The sequence below is a fragment of the Mustela putorius genome, unplaced genomic scaffold, assembly GCF_011764305.1.
Source record: "Mustela putorius furo isolate JIRA1106 unplaced genomic scaffold, ASM1176430v1.1 tig00003834_pilon_pilon_pilon, whole genome shotgun sequence".
NCBI classification, from domain to species: Eukaryota; Metazoa; Chordata; class Mammalia; order Carnivora; family Mustelidae; genus Mustela; species Mustela putorius.
In genome coordinates this window covers 58,517,923-58,541,237 of record NW_025421987.1, presented here as the reverse complement: position 1 = coordinate 58,541,237, position 23,315 = coordinate 58,517,923, and the positions used below count along the sequence as shown (strand labels likewise).

The following is a 23,315-nucleotide window of genomic DNA, read 5'->3' as shown; positions in this document are numbered from 1 at the left end:
GGCTCACCCATCCTCCCACCCCCTTCCCCTCTAAAACCCTCAGTTTTATTCCCAGAGTTCATAGTTTCTCATGGTTCTTTTCCCCCTCCGATTCCCCCCACTTCATTTTTCCCTTCCTTCTCCTAAAGTCCTCCATGCTATTCCTTTTATTCCACAAATAAGTGAAACCATATGATAACTGACTTTCTCTGCTTGATTTATTTCACTTAGCATAGTCTCCTCCAGTCCTGTCCATGCGGATGCAAAAGTGGGGTATTCATCCTTTCTCACGGCTGAGTAATATTCCATTGTGTATATGGCCCACATCTTTATCCATTCATCTGTTGAAGGGCATCTCAGCTCTTTCCACAGTTTGGCTATCATGGACATTGTTGCTGTGAACATTGGGGTGTAATGGAGAGCATTTAAGCTGAACAAAAGAAAAAGATTAATAAAAAAATGAGACTAGATTAAGGAAATTCAGCAACTCAATCAAGCTTAACAACATTCACATTATAGAGATCCTAGAAGAAAAGAGAAAGAAAATGAGGTAAAAACTTTTTTGCTTGAAGAAATAATACCTGAAAACTTTCCTAATCTGAGAAAGGAAACAGAAATCCAGATCCAGGAGGCAAGTAAAATCAACCCAAGGAATTTTATACAAAGACACATAGTAATTAAAATGGCAAAAAGTAAAAAGAGAATTTTAAAAGCAACAAGACTAAAGAAAACAGTTATGTACAAGGGAAACTTCATAAGGCTATCTGCTAATTTCAGTGGAAATTTTGTAGGCTAGAAGAAAGTGGCATAATATATTCAAAGTGCTGGATAGAGTATTCTTGGTTGCAGGTTTGTTTTTTGTTAAATAAATAAATAAAATCTTTATAAATGAATGAATGAATGAATGAATGAATAAATAAATAAATAAAACTGGTAGTTACCAGAGGAAATGTGAGTGGGAGAATGGTTGAATCAGGTGAAGGTGATTAAGAGTACATTTATCGTGATGAGCACTGGTTAATGTATAGAGTTGTTGAATTTCCAAGTTGTACACCCAAAATTAATATAACACTGTACATTAATTATACTGGAATTTAAATGACATTTTAAGGAGTCCCACTTTTATATAGATTCCAATATACAATGCCACTCTCCAAATGCTATCTCCTGTACATATGTAGATTAAAATACTTGAGCCTTAAGCTAAGACGGGGTTTCCCGTTTGACACTATTTCCCATCTTGACACTATTTACCCTTGAACTAGAAAATTCTATGGAGGTCTGTCCTGTACACTATAGGATTTTCTAGCAGTATCCTTAGATTCTGCCAACTAGATGCCAGTAAAACCCCCTTCTCCTGCCACCACCTGATTGTTTTCATTTTATCAAGAAATGTAGAGAGTTACCCTAATTATTTTTAAAGTATTATCATTATTATCATGTTTTCACTTCCTGGAGTGAATTGTCTTACTATGCTGACTCAGAATCAGGTTTATTGTTACCCAAGTATGTTATCAAATTTTTGTTGTTTGGGAAAAAAAATAATAAATTATTTGAGCCTTTTAAATGGTCTTAGATGTCCCATTGGGAATTATGTCAACTCCATTTGAAATAACTCCCCTTTTACTCCCTATCTCAGAACCCAGTTTGTTTTTCATCATGACACCCATAATTATCTGACAGTATAATATATATATATATATATATATATATATATACACACATATATATATATATAATATATATAATATACTTCTCTATTGTCAATCTCTCTCTCTCAAATGTAAAGTTACTGAGGGCTGGAACTTTGCTTTATTCACTGTTGTACGCCTCCATCAATAATGTATCTGATGCACATTTATTTTTCAGTAAATATATACTAATCAACAAATGAAGAAATATTAGTTGTATGGAAATCACTGTGTTTCTTTACTCCAAATTCACTAACCTGCTATGGTGGTTTAGCAGTCTAAGCATTCTAAAAGCCATCATATTTATAAACATTTAGAGTCTGAATTAAATGTCTGTCTTCTTTTGTTTTTTGGAGGGTTCTCTGTAGTGGTGTGAAAACAGAATTCTCAGTATAAAAAATAAAATTACCTCTGGGCATTACACACAAAAGAAAGAAGGATGCAAAATAGCAGGAAAAAATAAAAACCTAGTCAATTGGTTAAGAAACTTTACTTATTAAAAAAAAAGAAACTTTATTGATGAAGTTTCTGTTTTTAAGTAAAGATCAGTTTTGATATTTTCCTTGCTCTTCCCTTTGTCTCCATGTTGCTTTTCAACGAACTCTTAAAAGGATCCAGATATACCATTTTAGAGATTATCTTATCTTCTTTGGCCTTATCCATGTATAATATTAAGTATCTAAAATGTCTGCATTTATTGTTTATTCTCTTAAAACCATTAAGCCTAAGCATTCATCATATTGTGTATGCTATCACAGGAGTTGGCTTGTGGCAATGTAGTTTGTACCAGAAGGTCCCCACCATTCTGCAATGGCTACCAGCTAAAGACGACACAATCTGGCTGCTTGCCATCACAACTCTTTGTCCTAGAACCTCAAAGATCATGTCAGAAATTTGGGGTGAGATATGCAATTACTCTGAGGACTTCTCTGATGTTCTTTTCTTCCTCTTGCCTTAAGACAACACCTTATCTAGATCACCTTACATATTACACCCCCATATAATAGTTATGTATTTCTTCAAGATTACTGTAAAGGAGATTTCCTTCTGCTCATGATAGATGGTATTAAGTACCCACAAAGAGAATAAATATTAATATTATTTTTATCTAGTATCACCTTTAAATTTTTATAGAACAGTTTCTAAAGAGAATTGAGATTTCAATCTTGGTTAAAATTTATTAGCTCCAAATTTTTAGCACAATGCATTTCAAAAAAAATTCATTCACTCATTAACTCAATAAATATTTTTATGAATAATGTATAGATTCTCGGGGTATAAAATAAGTAAGAGATTCTGGGGGTATAAAATAAGTAAGAGAACCATCTTAAGTTGATAGCCTGAAGACGAGTCATAAAGTAGTCCATGAAAGAAATTCCAAGATCCTGAGCTAGGGCAGAGATAGTCAGAACAAGGAGGATTTAAGCAGGAAAGTGACTTATACATGGGTTGGATAGGAGATAGAGAGGATGTAATTGAGCATGACTCCAAGGTTTTCAGGTTGGGTAAGTGGTAGTTCTATTCACTAAGATGAGAAGAAGAATGCAAATAGAAGGTGCTCTATCCTTTTTCACTCCATAGACATCCTGGGATATCTTATCTACAATCATAGATTCACTTACTATCAACATGTTATTGATTTCAAAACCTGCATCTCCTATCGATATTTGTATTTAAAGCTTAAGATACACATGAGGCTGCTAATGGGATCACTCCATTTAGCTACTCCACTGGAGTCTCAAACTCAATCTTTCCAAATAAACTCAACATCTTCTCCCAAAGGCACTTAACCTCTTGTATCCTGATCTTTGGGAATCCCTTTATCATTTTTTTTAAGATTTTATTTATTTATTTGACAGAGAGAGATCACAAGCAGGCAGAGAGGTAGGCAGAGAGGTGGGGGGAGCAGGCTCCACGCTGAGCAGAGAGCCCGATGCGGGGCTCGATCCCGGGACCCTGAGATCATCATGACCTGAACCAAAGACAGAGGCTTAACCCACTGAGCCACCCAGGCGCCCCTCCCTTTATCATTTAAAAAGTAACTAAAAATCTATTATTTCTTCTTTCTACTTAAGTTCTACTTCCTCTTCGTCATCAAATCACGTCAATTCTATCTACTATATCTTTTCAATGCTTCCATTTTTCACCATACTGTTTCTACCTTAGTTTACCCAAATCATGTTCTAATTCTAGAATTATGCAACAATCTAATTTCCCTTCCTTCCAGTGTTACCCTATTTCATTTGACATACTATTCAGTCTTGTCAAGTTCATTCAAAATTATGTTTTTAAAATATTACTTTCCCTACTTAAAACTTTTATACAGCTCTCTGCTGCTTTCAGGCTAAATTTGATTTCTATAAAAGGTGGCACTAGTTTACTGCTCCAACCTTGTCTCTCAGCACTGCTCTTTCCCCAGCTAAGTCACCTCCATTCGTGCATTGCCATTAGAACTCTCTGTATGGCAACCACAATGAATCACCTCTAACACCCCATATACTTTAAATGTTAAGTTAGATAAGAACTAAAAATTGTCGGGGCGCCTAGGTGGCTCAGTGGGTTAAAACCTCTGCCTTTGGCTCAGGTCATGATCCCAGGGTCCTGGGATCGAGCCCCACATTGGGCTCTCTGCTCTGCAGGGAGCCTGCTTCCTCCTCTCTCTCTCTCTCTCTCTCTCTCTCTGCCTGCCTCTCTGCTTACTTGTGATCTCTGTCTGTCAAATAAATAAATAAAATCTTTAAAAAAAGAACTAAAAATTATCTATAAATTTGGCAATTTATATTACCCAGAACAATTTTAGAATATTAATGGAGGCAGAAAGCAAAATACAGTGGCTTTAGGTATCAGGCAACAGGAATAATAGGGAAGTGGTAACAGAAAAAGTAAAAACAACTCATCAAGTTATCAAGTATCAACTGAATTGACCAGGTACCAGTTACCAGCATATGACAAAATAAATGGGTGTTATGATACCAAACTGATCTTTGAAATTTAGGTAAGAGTTAGCTAGAAGAAACTGTTAAAGGCATCTCAATCTAAATATGGCCACATAGTACCACAAAAACAAAGCACTGGAAAAAAGACTCCTGTTGACAAAGGAAGACAATTTCAAGAATTTCAATATACTAGCACATAATATAGGAGGATAGAAAATAATAAGAGATGAGACCCATAAATAGGAAAGTATCAGATCATAGAGGGTTTTGTTTATCATGCCATGCCCTTAGATCTGATTTTTTTTTAGCAGATAAAATGCCACTGAAAGTTTAAACAGGAAAAGAAATTTCATTTCTGACTGGTCATTCTATCTGTAGGATGGAGGCAAGCTTTCAGGGGAATAAGAACTGGAGACAGGGAAGAAGATGAGCTATGAAGAACAACAGAGAGACACTGACAGAGAAGGAGAGACAGAATCAAGACTTTGATTAAATCCCTGAAACCACCTGGTGACCTAGATAGGGAAGGCATTGTTACACTACTTTTACAGGTCAGGAGGAAGAAAAGGAGAGATCAAGGTGATACAACTGGTTTCTAGCAAATCTGGAAACACAACACACATTCTTTATTTAGAGCCTAGTGTAACTAGAGCTGGAAACCTTGAAAATGAAAAACTTTTCAAGGATTTCAATTAGAATAATTTATATGATAATTAAGCCCACCAGGTGGCTGACGTATCAGTATGAATTTGAGTTTAATAGATAAATACAGAAGGAACGGAATATAAAAGTATGTATGCATGGGTTGGTATACTTATATTCCCAAGCCTGTCCACTGAGGGGGCCTAGGAGCAAGGACACACACTCATCATCCAAATCTTGGTTTCCCAAATACCATTCTCTAAAAGAGAAACCAGGGCTCATTAAAAGTGATTGGTACTAGTCAGAATGGCTAAAATCAACAAGTTAGGAAATGACAGATGCTGGCGAGGATGCGGAGAAAGGGGAACCCTCCTACACTGTTGGTGGGAATGCAAGCTGGTGCAACCACTCTGGAAAACAGCATGGAGGTTCCTCAAAATGTTGAAAATAGAACTGCCCTATGACCCAGCAATTGCACTACTGGGTATTTACCCTAAAGATACAAATGTAGTGATCCAAAGGGGCACGTGCACCCGAATGTTTATAGCAGCAATGTCCATAATAGCCAAACTACGGAAAGAACCTAGATGTCCATCAACAGATGAATGGATCAAGAAGATGTGGTATATATATACAATGGAATACTATGCAGCCATCAAAAGAAATGAAATCTTGCCATTTGCGACAACATGGATGGAACTAGAGCATATCATGCTTAGCAAAATAAGTCAAGCGGAGAAAGACAACCATCATATGATCTCCCTGATATGAGGAAGTGGTGATGCAACATGGGGGCTTAAGTGGGTAGAAGAAGAATCAATGAAACAAGATGGGATTGGGAGGGAGACAAACTATAAGTGACTCTTAGTCTCACAAAACAAACTGAGGGTTCCTGGGGGGTTGGGAGAAGGGGGGTGGGGTTATGGACATTGGGGAGGGTATGTGCTTTGGTGAGTGCTGTGAAGTATGTAAACCTGGCGATTCACAGACCTGTACCCCTGGGGATAAAAAAATATATGTTTATAAAAAATAAAAAATTAAAAAAAAAAGTGATTGGTACCAAGACTGAGGCAGGGAGAGCACAAAATGAGCCTGGAGGATCTTGTGGTTCCAGGAAGCAAAGAAGTATGCTCAAAAAGAAATGAGGGCACACCAAAACGAAACATAAGCTAACCTGAAGGAGCTTCCAAAGGCCAAAGCTTCAATAACAGTACAAATAAGTAATAATGATTTTGGATTATAACTCATAGAATAAAAGAAATATCCATGAGTCCATACCGATAAACATAAATAATTGAATAAGTAAATGAATTTGGGAAAGGGCCACCTCTTCCATACAGAAGAATTCCAATTAATAAATATAGAAGGAATGAGAAAAATACAAAGTCACCATGAAAACACCACAGCAATCATTTTTACAAGCAACACCTACCAACGGGTACTAAAATTAGTGGATAAAAATTTCAGAAAAAAACAGGATATTTGCATAGTCTCAGCGTGTTCTCCCCTCTAAGATATTTATTAATTATAAAGGGAAAAACAGTAACTTTAGAGTGGAGAAAGTTGGCAGGTATCACCTTAAGTAAGTAATCAAAGTCAACATTATGAATAACAAGAGAGAGAGATTATGTGCTCCTTTTTTTTTTTTTTTTTTTTGGTAAAGATTTTATTTACTTATGGGGGGACAGGGAGAGAGGGAGAAGCAGACTCCCTGCTGAGCAGGGAGCCCAACTCCAGGCTCCGTCCCAAGACCCGGAGATGATGACCTGAGCTGAAGGCAGATGCTTAACTGGCTGAGCCACCCAGGCACACCAACACTATGTACTTCTTAATGTGATTCACTGAGAAGGGCACATCATCACTTTGGTGGTATTCTTGCCAAAGATACATCACTCTAACTATGAATAAACATTACATGAAACCACATTGAGGAATAGCCTACAAAATAACTGACCAGTCCTCCTCTATAATGTCAAGAGGATGAAAGACAAAGAAACACTGAAGAACTGCCGCAGGATTGGAGGAAACCCAGCAACTAAATGCAATGTAAGATTAAGAAACAGAAAAGGAAAGTTGGGGGAAAAAGCTGATGCATAACTAAAGTCTGGAGATTACTGAGTAGTAAACAGCAATATTAACTTACTGGTTTCAGTCAGTGTGCTATGGTCATGTGACATGTTAACATGGGTGAGGAAATAAAGGAGCTTTAAGAGTATTTTAAAGTTAAAATGTTTTTTAGAAAGGAGGATAGAAATATATTTTTCAAAAAATTTCCAGACAACATTGAACTGTACCCAATAAACATAAATGATTTTTATTAAAAAAATTCATCAATATATCAAGTTAGCTTTTTTTTTTCTTGTTCATCTTTCTTTGCACTGGAATTCATGTAAATTCATCTAAATAGAAGGCAGTCTTGTGGCTGATGCATAGTTTAAATTAGCTTTGTGAGGCCATAAGAATTCTGAGATCGCACACCAGAGCCCCTAGAATGGAGACAGGAGCTTTTACAGATTAGGCTTTTTATAGACAGGGATCTGGACTCAAAAGACAAACAAGTATTTTAAAACCATTGAAAAAGTCAAATGAGCAAAGACTTCAGCATTTGAAGGTCTGTTTGAATATCAGTTCTCCCACTTGTGGATGTATAAACTAACCCACTTGGGGACTCTGGTCTCTTATTGGTTAAATAGAGACACGACATTCAAATAGTGACTTCCTAGGATTATTGTAAGAATTTTGTTTATATTTACTGTAAAATCACACTCTGTTCATACCAATTAGATGTTATTAATAAATGATGTAAAGGTCATATTTAAAATGCTCTTTGGGACACCTGGTGGCTCAGTCGGTTAAGCGTCTGCCTTCAGTGCTGGATCCCAGGACCTTGAGATCAAGGGATAAAGCCCCGAGTTGGGCTCCTTGCTGAGTGAGGAGCCTGCTTCTCCCTCTGCCTGCTGTTCCCCCTGCTTGCACTTGCTCTATCTCTGACAAATAAATAAATAAAATGTTTGTTTTGTTTTAAATAAAATGCTCTTTGAAATATAGATCTGGATGAAATGTAGTCCTTTTTAAATTTTATTATTGTTGCTCTTTCTCCCTGCAGTTAAATGAACATTTGGGAAAACAGAAGTGCTGCTAGCTTTTCTGACTTGTACAGAGCACATGGTCATTTTTCTACTTGGCAGCTAATGAAAACAACTGCTGGGATTTAGAAACCTCCTACTTAAAAGGACTATGATAGATTGTTAACACTAAATTTAAATGTTGTTAATAAGTGTCTGAAGATAACTGTAAGTTGGTAATTAATTACAAAGAGTCTCTGGAACTACGACATATTCACATTTATCATCACTACATTCCTGAAATAACAGGATGATGCAGATAGATTAGCCTCATTACCCATACAGACTCCAAGACATCTTTTAGAGAGTCTCCCATTAAGGAGGTTTGCTCCAATTCCCTTTCCCGAAATTACTATTGACCTGTTATTGACAATGGATCAAGTAATAGTGATAACTTAGTGAATGCTGTCTGTGCTTTGTTTTAAAAAGAAAACCACTATTTTATTTTCACCTAACACAAACATCAAAACACTATTCTCCCCAAGCACTTAAGTAATAAAGTATAACATTTAGTTTTGGACTCCTCTTCCAAAAGATCTCCTGGTTATACTTTCACCACTCACTCTAGTGTTCATTGTGGAGTCTCTCTCTTCAACCCATCTCTTAAATGTTATTTTCCAAAGAATTTCAGCTCCTCCTCCACTCAAATATTACACATTGTGTGATGAGAAGACCTGTCTATAAAGTGCCTGTACTTCCTAGGGACAGCATCATCTTTGCGTATATTGTTATAACAGCTTCCTAACAATTGCTATACTTGCAGTTTCTCTGCAATCCCTTCTCTGCATGGTATCCAAAAGTGATCTTTCCTCAATAATAACCTGTTCATGTTAATCCCCTGATTAAGCCCTAAGAGTTTCCCACTACCCTCAAGATTAAGCACAAGCTCTTGGTTTTCACCTTCATGATCTAACTCCTCTTAATCTATTAAGTTCCCCAATTCCAGATCTTAATCACTCCATCTGCTACCAAGACAACCTGAAATCATGTGCATTTTTCTTTTCTCTTCTTGCTCCTGCACTGGAAAGTTGTATTGCATTTATGGTACCTAAAACTGTTCTAGGCACATAAGTGTTCAATAAGTTATTGTTAAATGAATGAATGAGTGATTAAAATGTCCATCTTCACAAACAAGGCAAGTTACTAAAAAAATTAACAACTTTAATCCAAATACACAAAAATAAATAATTGGGCAATATAAATTTACAACAATAATAAAGAAAGGTAAATAAACATTTAAGTGATCATCCTTAGGGGTGCCTGGTGGGCTCAGTGGGTATGGGTAGAGTATGCAACCGGGTCATGAGTTCAAGCCTCACATTGGGTGTAGAACTTCCTTACAAAATGAAATTTAAAATAAAATTAAATTAAACAAAATTTAAAAAAATTTAAAATTTAAAATTTAAAAAAAATTTAAATTTAAAATTTAAAACAAAATTAAATTAAATTAAAACAGATAAATAAAATGATCATCCCGATGTCATATTTTTAAATAGGTTTAAAAACATTAAAAAATAGCAGTATATTTTTATTATCAATCAATTACTAAGAGAATATGCAATTTCATTCTCTGTAAAATAAGCTTAAATGGTTTCAGGACAACTTAACTTATTTTGGCGCTTAAAGTATAAAATGTGTGTTACTGACATTTATAAAACTGCATAGTTGAAGAAAGCCACTGCCTATTTAGTTTTATAAAGGCAAACATTTTTTGCTTGTTTCTTAAGAAATTTGAAGAAGCTACTGGCTCAGGAGATGAAAAACAGCCTCTTGAATACTAAGTATTGTCTGCTCTATTATACAGCATTTCTACAGAAATATGAAGAGATCCCATCAGCATTTCATGAATCTGTATGGATACATGAGAGTTTCTTATTACACAAAAGCTACTGTCTAAGTTAACTGTCCTCTATTTTCCTCTTCAGAGACAGGCAGCTGACATCCAAATCCTTATCCAATGACCTTCTGATTTCAACTCATTCTAAACTAATTTCTTTACTTTTGATATCATAACAGGAAATAAAAAAAGGTAAGAAAATTGGGCAAAATGGATAGTGATAGCCCCAGTAGACATATGGAATGGGAAATTTTGTTCCTACTACAAATATCGATTCTTTATTTATTGATAATAAATCACATTCATAATTTCTCAATCATTATTACTTTAAGTTTTAACAGATAAATGCATGGGGTCCTATTCTTCCTGTGTGAATTATTCAAATGCAAAGGCTACAATTTTAAACAACATGATGTTATATAAATGGGACATAGAACATAGACAGGAAACAGGTCAACCATAAAGTAAGAAGTCACTGAATTGGCAAGTCCTCTCCAATAACGGTCCTAGCCTCTATGCATGTACTTGAAGATTGAAAGGCTACTTCTGTAACCAACTGGTTTGCTAAAAAGTATTCCAAAAGCTTCTATAGTCTAACCACCTCCCTAGTGTTAAAACATCTGATCTTGAACTCTTTTCCTAGACAAATTCCTGACACAATATGAAGTATTATAAGGCAACACTTCTGCATGTAACAAGCTAATCTTGCTACTATATTTGAATTTCTAATCACTGAAATGTAATTAATTTCAATGGAAAATTATTTGTATGTGAAGAAAGAACACATGACTCATCACCACAGATATACTAGTTAGACCACAGTCTGTCATATTTTGTTTATTCTAGGCAAAGCACTTAAGAAGAAACTAACTAATATAGAAGTCTCACTAAAGTGATAAAGAGGGGCACCTGGGTGGCTCAGTCGGTTAGGCTTCTACCTTTGGCTCAAGTCCTGGGATGGAGCCACACATCCCTGGCTTCCTGCTCAGTGGGGAGTCTGTTGCTCCCTCCCCCTCTGCCCCTCCCACCCCCTCTGCTTGTGTGTGAGCTCTCTCTCTCTCTCTCTCTGTTTTCTCTCTCTCTCTCAAATAAATTTTTAAAAATCTAGGAAAGAAAGAAAGAAAGAATTAGTATAAAAATTTGTAATATAAGGAATTTTTAACTACTTGAATGTAAGCTCTATGAGGTCATGGTCTTATTTTTCACTGTAATGTACTCAACACGTGAAAGATTGCTTGCACATTATAAGTACTCAATAAATACTCAATAAATGTTGAATAAATTAAATGAATATGAATGAAGAACTGGAAAAGATATACTTAACAAAACTACAAAAGTTACCTTCAAAGATTTAAAAGCTATTGAAAAAGAAAATATTAGACATATTCTGCAGAACTTCAGACAGCAAAACTAGAAGCAACAGATAAGAATTACAAAATAATTTCTAATAAATAAAGTTAGAATGATATACCAAGAAAACCAGGAGTTTCCTTTTCTGACTGATTTTAGATTAGGTGACCTTTACTGTCCTTTCCAAATTTAATGTCATAAATACAAAAAAAAATTTATTTTCCAGCATTTTTTCAACTGATTGCTACAACTGCTATTATAATTTTGTAACGATGGCAATACTTGTGTAATTTTTTTAATCTGCCACTTACAGATTACAAACTGTATATATTTGTTATGAGAGAAGTCCATCTAATAATATATATAGTATTCAAAATATTTGACCATTTTACCCAAATAGTAAGTGTTCCAATAATAATATAAATCACATATCAAGGGGTTGGTTATAAATTTTCTCCAAATTAAAAAAATATACTACAGATTTAATGCAATTCTTACCAAAATTCCAATGACAATTTTCACAGAAATAGAACAAACAGCCCTAAATTTGTATGGAACCACAAAAATGACCAAATACTCAAAGCAATCTTGGGCAAGAAGAATAAAGCTGGAGGGGGGCGCCTGGGTGGCTCAGTGGGTTAAGCCGCTGCCTTCGGCTCAGGTCATGATCTCAGGGTCCTGGGATTGAGTCCCGCATCGGGCTCTCTGCTCAGCAGGGAGCCTGCTTCCCTCTCTCTCTCTCTCTACCTGCTTCTCCATCTACTTGTGATCTCTCTCTGTCAAAATAAATAAATAAAATCTTTAAAAAAAAAAAAGAATAAAGCTGGAGGCATCACACTTTCTGACTTCAAAGTATATTAGTAAGCTATAGTAATCAAAACTGTATAGTATTGGCACAAGAACAGACACAGATCAATGAAACAGAATTGAGAGTCCAGATATAAACCTACACATAAATGGTCAATTGATTTATGACAAAGGATGTGAGAATTCACAGTGGGAAAAAGGTAGTCTCTTCAAAAAATGGTTGGGGAAAACTGGACAGCCACATGCAAAAGATCAAAATTAGATCCCTATCTTCCAACACACACAAAAATCAACATAAAATGGATTAAAGTCTTAAAAATAAAACCTGAAACCATAAAATACCAAGAAGAAAATATAGGGGTAAACTTCTAGGCATCAGTCTTGACAATGGTATTTTTGGATTTGACATCAAAATCAAAGGCAACAAAAGTAAAAAATAAACAGATAAGATTATAAGAACTAAGAAGCTATTCTGCAGCAAAGAAAACCATCAACAAAATGAAAAAAGTCAATCTAGCAAATAGGAGAAAATATGTGCAAATCATATAACTGGTAAGGGGATAATATCCAAAATGCATAAAGAACTCATACCACTCAACAACATAAAACAAAAACAAAAACAAAGCAAGCCATCTGTCTTCTAAAGAAGACATACAAATGGCCAACAACTATAAAAAGGTACTCAACATCATTAACCACCAGGGAAATGCAAATCAAAACCTCAATGAGGTATCACCTCATACCTGTTATGAAGGCTATTATCAAAAAGATAAGCAGCAATGAGTGTTGTCAAGGATGTGGAGAAAAAGGGACCCTTGTGCACTATTGGTGGGAATGTAAATTGGTGCAGCCACTATGGAAAACAGTATGGAGTTCCTTCAGAAAACTAAAAATAGAACTACCATATGATACAGCATTTCCACTTCTGGGTATGTATTCAAAGGAAATGAAATCACTATTTTTAAATGAAATCACTACCACTATGTGCATCCTCATGTTGACTGCATAATTATTTCCAATAGCTATGACTAACTCATAAATACAGAGAAGAAATTGGTGGTTGCCAGAGGTAAGGGACGGTAACTGGTCAGAATGGATGAAGGAGCTCAAAAAGAACAAACTTCCAGTTACAAGATAAATAAGTTCTGGCGATATAATGTACATCATCGCGACTATAGTTAACACTACTGTATTGTAATTTGAAAAGTTGCTAAAAGAGTAGATCTTAAAATTTCTCATCACACACAAAAAAATGATAACTATGTGAGATGGTGGATTTCAACTAAACTTACTGTGGCAATTGCTTTGCAATATATACATATATCAAATCATCATGTTGTATACCTTAAACTAATACAATGTTACATATCAATTATATCTCAAGATGTCTGGGAGGAAGAGATACATAAATAGTTCTCTATTTGATGGGGAAGGCACACCATCAAGGCTAGAACTTATAAAGTCAAATAATGTGACATTTAATTACAAAAAATTTAAACTCTGCATGGCAAAAGAATACATAAACAAAATTAAAAGATAAACAACACATATAATATATATTAAAAAGTTTTGATAACCTTAATTTATAATGCACTCCTACAAAGCAATATGGGAGAAACAATCTAAGTGTGCCTGGGTGGGTCAGTTGGGTAAGCAACCGACTCTTGCTTTCAAGGCTCAGGTCATGGACTCAGGGTTGTGGGATGGAGCTCCTGGGTGTGAAACCTGCTTGAGATTCTGTCTCTCCCTCTCTCTTTACCCTTACTCTACCTCTAAAAAAAAAAACATGGAAGAACAATCTAATAGAAAATTGGGAAAATATAAATAGGCAAATTATGGATGATAAGGGAATGAACACTCCAAAAGATATTCAAGTTCTAATAATAAAGAAGTACACATTAAAACAAAAGGGCGCCTGGGTGGCCCAGTCAGTTAAGCATCTGACTCAGAGTTCTGAGCTCAAGCCCCGTATGGGGCTCTGTGCTGAGTGAAGATTCTGCTTAAAATTCTCTCTCATTGGGAGAAGGGGGGTGGGGTTATGGACATTGGGGAGGGTATGTACTATGGTGAGTGCTGTGAAGTGTGTAAACCCGGCAATTCACAGACCTGTATCCCTGGGGATAAAAATATATTATATGTTTATAAAAAATAAAAAAATAAAAATAAATAAATAAATAAATTCTCTTTCTCTCTCTCTCTCTCTCTCTCTCTCTCTCTCCTTCTGCCCCTCCCCTACATGGGCAGGGAGAGAGGGCACTCACACATGTTCTCTCTCTTCCTAAAATAAATAAGTCTTTAAAAAGAAAAAAGAGACTTTTTGCTCTCCCAATAGCAAAATGACCCTAACCTCTATGAGAATTACAAGGAATATGTTATAAGAGGTTGGGTTTGATGTGTTTGTGAAAGGTGGTTAAAGACAGGTTAAGTCAGTTGCCGTTGGGTTGGCAGGGTTGGCAGTCAGAAAGAAAGACATGACAGCAAGAAAAACTAGAATCTAGAAACTTGTAGGAGCCCATGGATGGCTAGAACTCTCTAGAACTGCAGAACCTCTGTCTCTCACTGCTTCCAAATTTCTAGCTTTAATGATGGGGTGAAAGCAGAAGCATTAGCACATTTCCTCAAAAAGCTAAACATGCACCAGCACTTGTCTAGGAGTCTCAGATCAGGAGCTGGGGGTGGGGCTGGGGGGGCTGCTGGTGATGTACAGGGCAGCCACCCTGCTTTAACAAGGTGAGGGGGCAGAGCATTAGCAATGGGCATGTACAGCAACAGCTTCTGTCTCCAAAAGACCAGCTGCTTTACTCTCTTTTTCCAAAGGGCAAGTAGATTTTCCTGTGGTCAAAAGAACCTACAAAATGCAGGGAAGGAATTCTGGAAATCATGATTTCTCACTCAGCTGACACACTGCAAAGCCACCACAGATAACTATAATAATGAAAGCGATAAACATGTAAAGTGCTTTCTATGTGTCAAGCACAGGTTTAATTCTTGACAGTTCTTGGAAGGAATTCTAGTGCTATCCTTGAAACTTTCAGATACAGAAAGTGAAGCACGGAATGACTAAACAATGTCTGAACCAAGGCAGTTTGATTTTAGAGCTGTACTATTGACAACTACTCTATTATTATTAACCAGATACGATGAGAGTGTGGTCAAAGAACATTCATATTGTGGGAGGCTTTGGATCACATGGACATTTAATAAAATGCATTTAATGGCAGAAGCCCTATTCATTTTGAGCAGGCACATGGTGAAAATAAGACCTGGGAGCCATCTGAGGTTTTTTTCAACATCAAAACAAAAACAAAAACAAAATGAATAACAAATGACCCACCTACACAATTTACATTGTGATGATCACAGTTTCTTTTACATTTAAAATTTTAAAAATTCATTCTCTACAACAAACATATATCTAAAGATTTTAAAAGAGCACTACAATACTTTACAAGTTCTAGGCATTCCTATCCTTCGTGATTGCAAAGCTGCATTTCTAGATGATTAGAAAAAAAAAAAAAACAAAAACAACTTTGTAGTTAAGCATTGAATATCCCACAGTGAAATAACCAAAAGTAGAATGAATCTGCTCTAGAAGCACACCGAGAGAGACAGATCTTGTATTAATTTAAATTCCATAAGGTCTTCCCACTACCTGTTTTATCTTGGAAAAATGTTTTTATTTAACCCAGTTCCCTTGACCTAGGAGGCATTTTGAACTGTTATGGAAGTGTTTTCTTTGTCACACTATCACTGCAGAGCCCTTGATAGTCAGAATATTCCGAAAGGGTACAGATTAGTCCCACAATACGAAAGAGTCCTGTCCAAAATGCCAATAGCACCCCCATGAGAAAGCTCTAACCATTTGCTACTAGTCTAGCCAAGGTGGACAATTCCAACTACTCTACATTAGATCCACGAGGCTTCAATACTAAATCTATTTCAGTTTAATATTTTAACTAAGATCAGTCTGTGAAATTATTTCTATTTCTATAATATACTGCTGAGCCAGCAAAATTTATTATGACCTTTCTGGAAAAAACTTCTCTGTATTCCCAAATACAAAATGAGCTTACATGCCTTTTGATGAATCAATTTCATAAGTATAAATTTACTGTAAGGAAAAACTAAACAAGTCTGTACAAAAAAATGAAGATGCAAGAATTCACTGTAACATTGTTTATGAGAGGAAGTAGGTGGACATTTATATCCATTGAAAAAATATTAGTTAAATGAATGATGGCATGATTAAGACATCACTACTTCATGTAGCACTAAGAAAGAAACAATAAATTGCCAATTAAACTAACAATTATTTATCTCTTGTGATTTTTATCCAAAGGGTTTCTTTAGATTTATTAAGAAATTTCTATCATATATATATATAGTCCTGAGCATACTTAAAAAGGATAAGAAGGTCAAGTAAGTAGGCTATATACAGTATTCTTTCAATTACCTTCATGATTGGCTTGACTCCTTTGAATCACTTTTCAACTCTTCATGATAGATGCCTCTGTTTTTTCATCCAGTATCTCCTCTGTGCCACCATGAGCATGGGTGAGGCAGCATGTCACAGACGAGTGCCCTTCTTCGGTCTTAAGGATTTTCTTCCTAGACACTGACACCCATTTTGCAAGTTTTGATGTTGGTGCTATTTTGATCTTGTAAGAAGATGCCAATAAAAGGTTTCAGACAACAACCAAGACAAATGCCTCTTCCTTATTTGATCCTTCAGTTGTTTGTTGACTGAATCAGTAATGGCTTGTAGTTGTCTAACCATGACAGCAGGAACCAAGTTTGTGTATAGGCAGACAGTCCACTGTCACAGAAACTGCCTGGCTCACTGCAATGACACGATGCCATCAGTTGAAACACTTCTCTATTTCAAGGGTGGTAAAATGTAAACAAAGTGCTACTTGTAGTCAGTGAAATGTAGCTTTGGTACCGTCACTTTATGGATGGGAGCATAAGATGCTTAAATCTCTTCTTGCCCATAAAATCACACTGCCAGGAAGTCAACAAGCCAGGGCTTAAAGAGAGGTCTCATAAAATACTGTGTTTCAGATCCCCCATCTGGTATTCAGTAGATGTAACATTACACTTCACTCCTCTTAATCTCAAGAATTCTTATAAACTAGATCTGTGTGAATTATTCATCTCCATTCCCCACTCCCAACCATGCCTTGCTCCCTATTTTTCTATTAAAATGTAATGCCTTCTCAATAGACATATTTACTTTGTTTTTAGTACTTCTAATTTTCTCTGCTGACTGAGAGAAATATACAATTATGTACAAATAAGATAAGTGCTCTTAACGGGAATCACTATGTTAGCTTTAATGTATTGGCTGGAGTTTTCTATTAGGTCCCTAAAGAAATTTTCTTTTAGTTTCCTCTCCATCTCAAGCTATTTTCTACATGGCTGTGGATGGCAGTGGATGGCTGTGGATGTGTAGGATGAACATCCTACACATAACTACAACAACCTACAGCTATATATATTTTTTCAGCTTCTAAATTTTTATTTCATATGATCTTGTAACTCCTTGCCTATTTAGTCTGTGGTATAATATTTTTCGTATTGTGAGCCATAAAAGGCTTACTGGTAACAACTACTATTGTTATACTGTAGGGATACTCGATAATTTAAACCAGACAAGTCATCTATAATTTGTGAGCTTAAAAAAAACTCAGAATTGTAAGTATCAGATTACATCTATAATTGTACAAGTAACCAAATGAGGATATCATATATCATAGTAATTTTTAATCACTTGGCTTTCATTATATTGCACATTTTCACTTAAATAGATGATAGATTTTTTTTTCAGCACTAATGAATGCTCCCTTTTCCCTTTTCCCTGGAGTTACTTAACAAGTATAACAAAGCTTGTTATAGAATTCATAGAATTCTGGGGTAAAGAAAGATACCAGGGTTTTTATTCAAATTGAAGAAAAATATAAAGAAAAAGATGAAGAAGATTTTTATCTCAAATCCAGGTTTGGCCGCATCTGTCTTATGCAGCAGAGAGATCTTTCCTAACCTATCAGTGTAATCCTGCTGAAATGGCATCGCTGCATTAATTTGCCAGCTACCTTCAGTTATTCAGATGGTTTCCCAGTCTTAAATTGTTTATTGGCTGCTTGCCTATTGTCCTGTAGTTTGTTTTCATCAGTCTGAACACAGAGTTGGATTACTGGTGTAGCTCATGTAGGTTTTATTCTTCCTCTCTCAGTGAAATGCTAATGTGTTGAAACCCGTGCCTGCTGTTCAATCTCAGAGTCTTATGTTTTGACAAAAGCCCCAGAACCACATAGCTTATACATAGTGACTCCTCTTATACACACAGAGATATCTGACATGTTTGCCTTGACATTTATGTGCTAACAGATGGGGCTTCCCATTTAACACTAAGGTGGAGAACCCCCAAGTCACACTGAATAGTTTGCTTCTCTGGATAAGACACAAGAGTAGAGAAGAACACATTTTAATCATTCAGCAAGCACATCATAGATCTTTTATGCTGTCAACTGTAGTGGTGTCCTTGAAACACGGAGAGCAAGCACTTCTCATTCCTTTTGAGAATTTGTGCATTTACCGAAGGCTGTGTATAAAATTAAATTTTAACAGCCTTCCTGTCTAAGGCATAGATCTGGAACTCAAATAATGTGATTTCACCTTGTCCTAGCCTAATTTGAGGACAGGGACATTTATACCAATATTAGGTTATTGTTTCCTGCTTCTTTTAATTTAGTATCTAAAACATCAATGCCCTCAACTTCTTTACAGTCATCTTTTTGATGGGTATATGTCACCAATTGCCTACCATATTTCTCTACTCCTAGCCTTCAAGAATGAGAATAAATTCTTAAAAAAAAAAATCTTTTAAACCTGCAGTTTGGTAACATTACCAATTTGTGATCTTCAGGCTGCAGGGAGCCTTCAATGGTACATAGATATCTTGAAGAAATTGTTCATAACAACTTGTTTCTTCTATATCACCTCTGAGGTCCAGTCTATTCAGTATCTAGTCCCTACTATTCCACTGCAGTTGTTCTTACCAACCTAGCCATTACCTCCAATATATCCAATTCCATGTATAATCTGCAGTTCTTAGCTTTTAATTCTATGAAATCACTTTCTGATAATAGTCTTCCTATCTCTTTAGGGACTCCTTTAAAGACTGCTTTGCAAATTCTATTCCTTTACCCAATCCTAAAGGCTGGCACCATCTGGGCTTCCTTCTCAGCACTCTTTACTTCATACCCTCCCTCTCTTCTTGGCCATTTCTTCCCCATGTGTGGTTTCAAATACCACCGAAATATTGATCATAATATCATCTATACCTTTGGAATCTGATCTTTTGCCTCAATTTTTTTTTGACTGTCAAATCCATGTTCCTAACTTCCTACACAACACCTCCATTGAATGTATCACTGGTATCTCAAACTCAGCATGTTTAAGCTGAACTTGTCATCATGCCTACTAATCTCCTCTCTTCTTTGTTTCCTATTTCAGAATATATCTTATCATTTATCCAGTTGCCCAAGCAAGAAATCTGAACATCATTCTTATCTCAGTTCTTACCAGGATCTCCTACAACCAATGAGTCACTGAGTACTAACTTTACTATTCCCTTAATACTTCTCAGACCTGCTCTCAAAGTTCATTTCTACAGCTCACTCATTGACAGTTCTTGACTGAATCTCTACAATGTCTTAGCTCTCTCTCCATCCATCCTTCTCCCTTTTCCAGAGTGACATCCAAATGCACAAACTGTATCACATCATTTCACTGCTTAGCATCCTTACTGGCTATCCTTCAACTCCAGGAGGAAAGAAATATAATATCATACAGGATCTTTCAGAACTGAAATCTTGTCTTTTGTGCAGTGGTATCACTCTACATACCTTTATACCACATGCACATTTGTGGCTAAGCTCAACTGCACTCTGAGCCCTCATGCTGAATTAGATACTCACCAGGCGGCAATTGCACCTTAAGATATTTGCCTAGAGGAGTTATTATATCTTATCACAATTATTTTTCTCTCTTCATTCTCAGTCTCTTAAAAGAAAGAAATTTATTTCATTTCTAGGCTCCACGACACCTGGTACATAGTAAGAATTCAACAAGTGTTTGTTGAGCATATGTCTGATTATAATTGTTTGTGAAAATATAAAAATTTTGTCTCTTAGTATATTCAATGCCTTTTCTTTATTGAAAAATATGGTTTAAGGAAACACCATTTTTGTCCATTCAAATGAATTCAGAAATTTGAATAATCAAAATGGAACAAAAATAAAAATGTCAAAGTGAAAATCAAGAGAAAGATCAAATGATACCATAAATCAAGATTATGAATTACACAGTCCTTGAGAATAATTTTTTAATTCTAAAGATGCTTTTAAAAGCTTTAATTGGCATATGCCTAGAGGTGATTTTGATTTTATAGTTGAATTTAAAATATTAAGAAAATAAGATCTGGTATGGTCAAGGCAAGAAAAGGGACAAATGTCACTTATTCCACCCAACAACCATTTAACAGCCTTCTAGATTTGCAAAAATCAATGTGGATTTTTCAAAGACTTACATATAATCAAAATTTGCCTCCAAATTTTGGATTGCCCAGTCAGATAAAGAGCAAGAAATTCAATATATCTGAATTTCAACAGGATTAGTAATTTCTATTTTGTTTTCCACAAACATCAACAAATAGAAAGGTATGAAACTGACTCCCAGCTAAAGTTTATATATAATCTCAGTTGTATTTAAAATAAACTCAAGGATGTCATAACATTTTTTTTAAAATCTAAACTAGAAATTCACTTTCATGTTAAAAATTGGTATCACTGGGTCGCCTGGGTGGCTCAGTCAGTTAAGCAGCTGCCTTTGGCTTGGGTCATGATCCCAGAGTCCTGAGATTGAGTCCCACATCGGGCTCCTTGCTCAGTGGGGAGCCTGCTTCTCTCTCTGCCTCTGCCTGCCACTCTGCCTGCTTATGCTCTCTATCTCTTGCTCTCTGAGAAATAAATAATAAAGATCTTTTTTAAAAAAGTGGATATCACCTTTTAGATTTTGTATTGAGGATTGCCAAATCCAACAGTGATTTGGGATTATAACAGGCAGAAAACCTAGAGACTCACATTGAAAATACTATATAAAATAATAAGACTTACTTGTAAATGAGAAGAATTTCATCACTTGATTTCTTAAAAATCACATTGTATATTGATTTTAATGTTCTAGATGAGATCTAAATAGCCAAAACAGACACAAAATTTATAATTATGAATATAGTTCAGTGATAGATAGCTATTAATATAAATGCTTTGATATACAGAATAGCTCAAAGCTATTTCTACAGAGAAAAAAATCAGTATAGCACTAATGAGTAAATTATACCCTTCTTCCTTCTTAAATATGTGGATAAGTAATAAGATTCCTAATTAAATTATTCCTTGTAGATTAGAAAGTAAAAACCAATGTATTAAACATTTTAATATGTTAGAAGAAATTAAAGATGCACTAAGTAATTATCATAGAAAAATCATGCACCTAAAAAACATATGATGGAAAATTAGAGAAATGGCTGAAGTATCTTGAAATAAATTAATGTGTCCTGGAACTGACATAGAAGACTGAAAATTAATTTACTAAACAAATAGTGACACATAAATAGAAGAGGAAACTACTTTTAGTTACAACAACATTAGGAATCAAATGAGAAAATATGCTATTAGAAGCCATGAAACTTTCTGGAGAGTAACTGAAATATATATTACCTTACAAAGTACATGTCTTTGAACACAGAAATTCACTTCTATGTCTTGATCCTACTTAAATTGAGGGGTAAATATGCAAATGTGTTTGAAGAAAGATATTTACCATTTATAGTAATAGAAACTGAAATCATACTTAATTTTAAATGATTTATGCAACAAATTATAGTATATATACATAATGTAATGTTATTCAATCATTAGAAGTTACTCTGAAATATATATTTATTATTTAAAATACATTTCTACAAACAATATGAATTACTCTTTGTAAGAAATGATGAATTTTTTTTTAATGTACCATGAAAAAATGTTGAAAAAGAAAAATAAAACTGAGGGCATCATGTTGCCAGATTTTAAGCTTTTCTACAAAGCTGTGATCACCAAGACAGCATGGTACTGGCATAAAAACAGACACATAGACCAGGTGAACAGAGTAGAGAGCCCAGATATGGATCCTCAACTGTATGGGCAAATAATCTTCGACAAAATAGGAAAAAATATACAGTGGAAAAAAGACAGTCTCTTCAATAAATGGTGCTGGGAAAACTGGACAGCTATATGTAGAAGAATGAAACTCGACCATTCTCTTACACCGTACACAAAGATAAACTCGAAATGGATAAAAGACCTCAATGTGAGACAGGAATCCATCAGAATCCTAGAGGAGAATGTAGGCAGTAATCTCTTTGATATCAGCCACAGCAACTTCTTTCAAGGTATGTCTTTAAAGGCAAAGGAAACAAAAGCAAAAATAAACTTTTGGGACTTCATCAAAATCAAAAGCTTCTGCACAGCAAAGGAAACAGTCAAGAAAACAAAGAGGCAACCCATGGAATGGGAGAAGATATTTGCAAATGACCGTACAGATAAAAGGTTGATATCCAGGATCTATAAAGAACTCCTCAAACTCAACACACACAAAACAGATAATCATATCAAAAAATGGGCAGAAGATATGAACAGACACTTCTCCAATGAAGACATACAAATGGCTATCAGACACATGAAAAAATGTTCATCATCACTAGGCCTCAGGGAGATTCAAATTAAAACCACATTGAGATATCACCTTACACCAGTTAGAATGGCCAAAATTAGCAAGACAGGAAACAACATGTGTTGGAGGGGATGTGGAGAAAGGGGAACCCTCTTCTACTGTTGGTGGG

General features: G+C 35.4%; 1 long non-coding RNA gene across 1 annotated transcript in view; it reads right to left on the bottom strand.

Annotated features, from left to right (window-relative positions):
• Positions 1 to 356: 356 nt before the first annotated feature.
• The window catches only part of LOC101671424, a 28,557-nt gene continuing 5,598 nt past the window's right edge, over positions 357 to 23,315 (bottom strand). The window contains exons 2-4 of the long non-coding RNA XR_199672.3: positions 21,544 to 21,620; positions 16,821 to 17,207; positions 357 to 409 (exon numbers count right to left, since the gene is read on the bottom strand). This is a non-coding gene — a long non-coding RNA (uncharacterized LOC101671424). The remainder of the gene's footprint in view (positions 410 to 16,820; positions 17,208 to 21,543; positions 21,621 to 23,315) is intronic.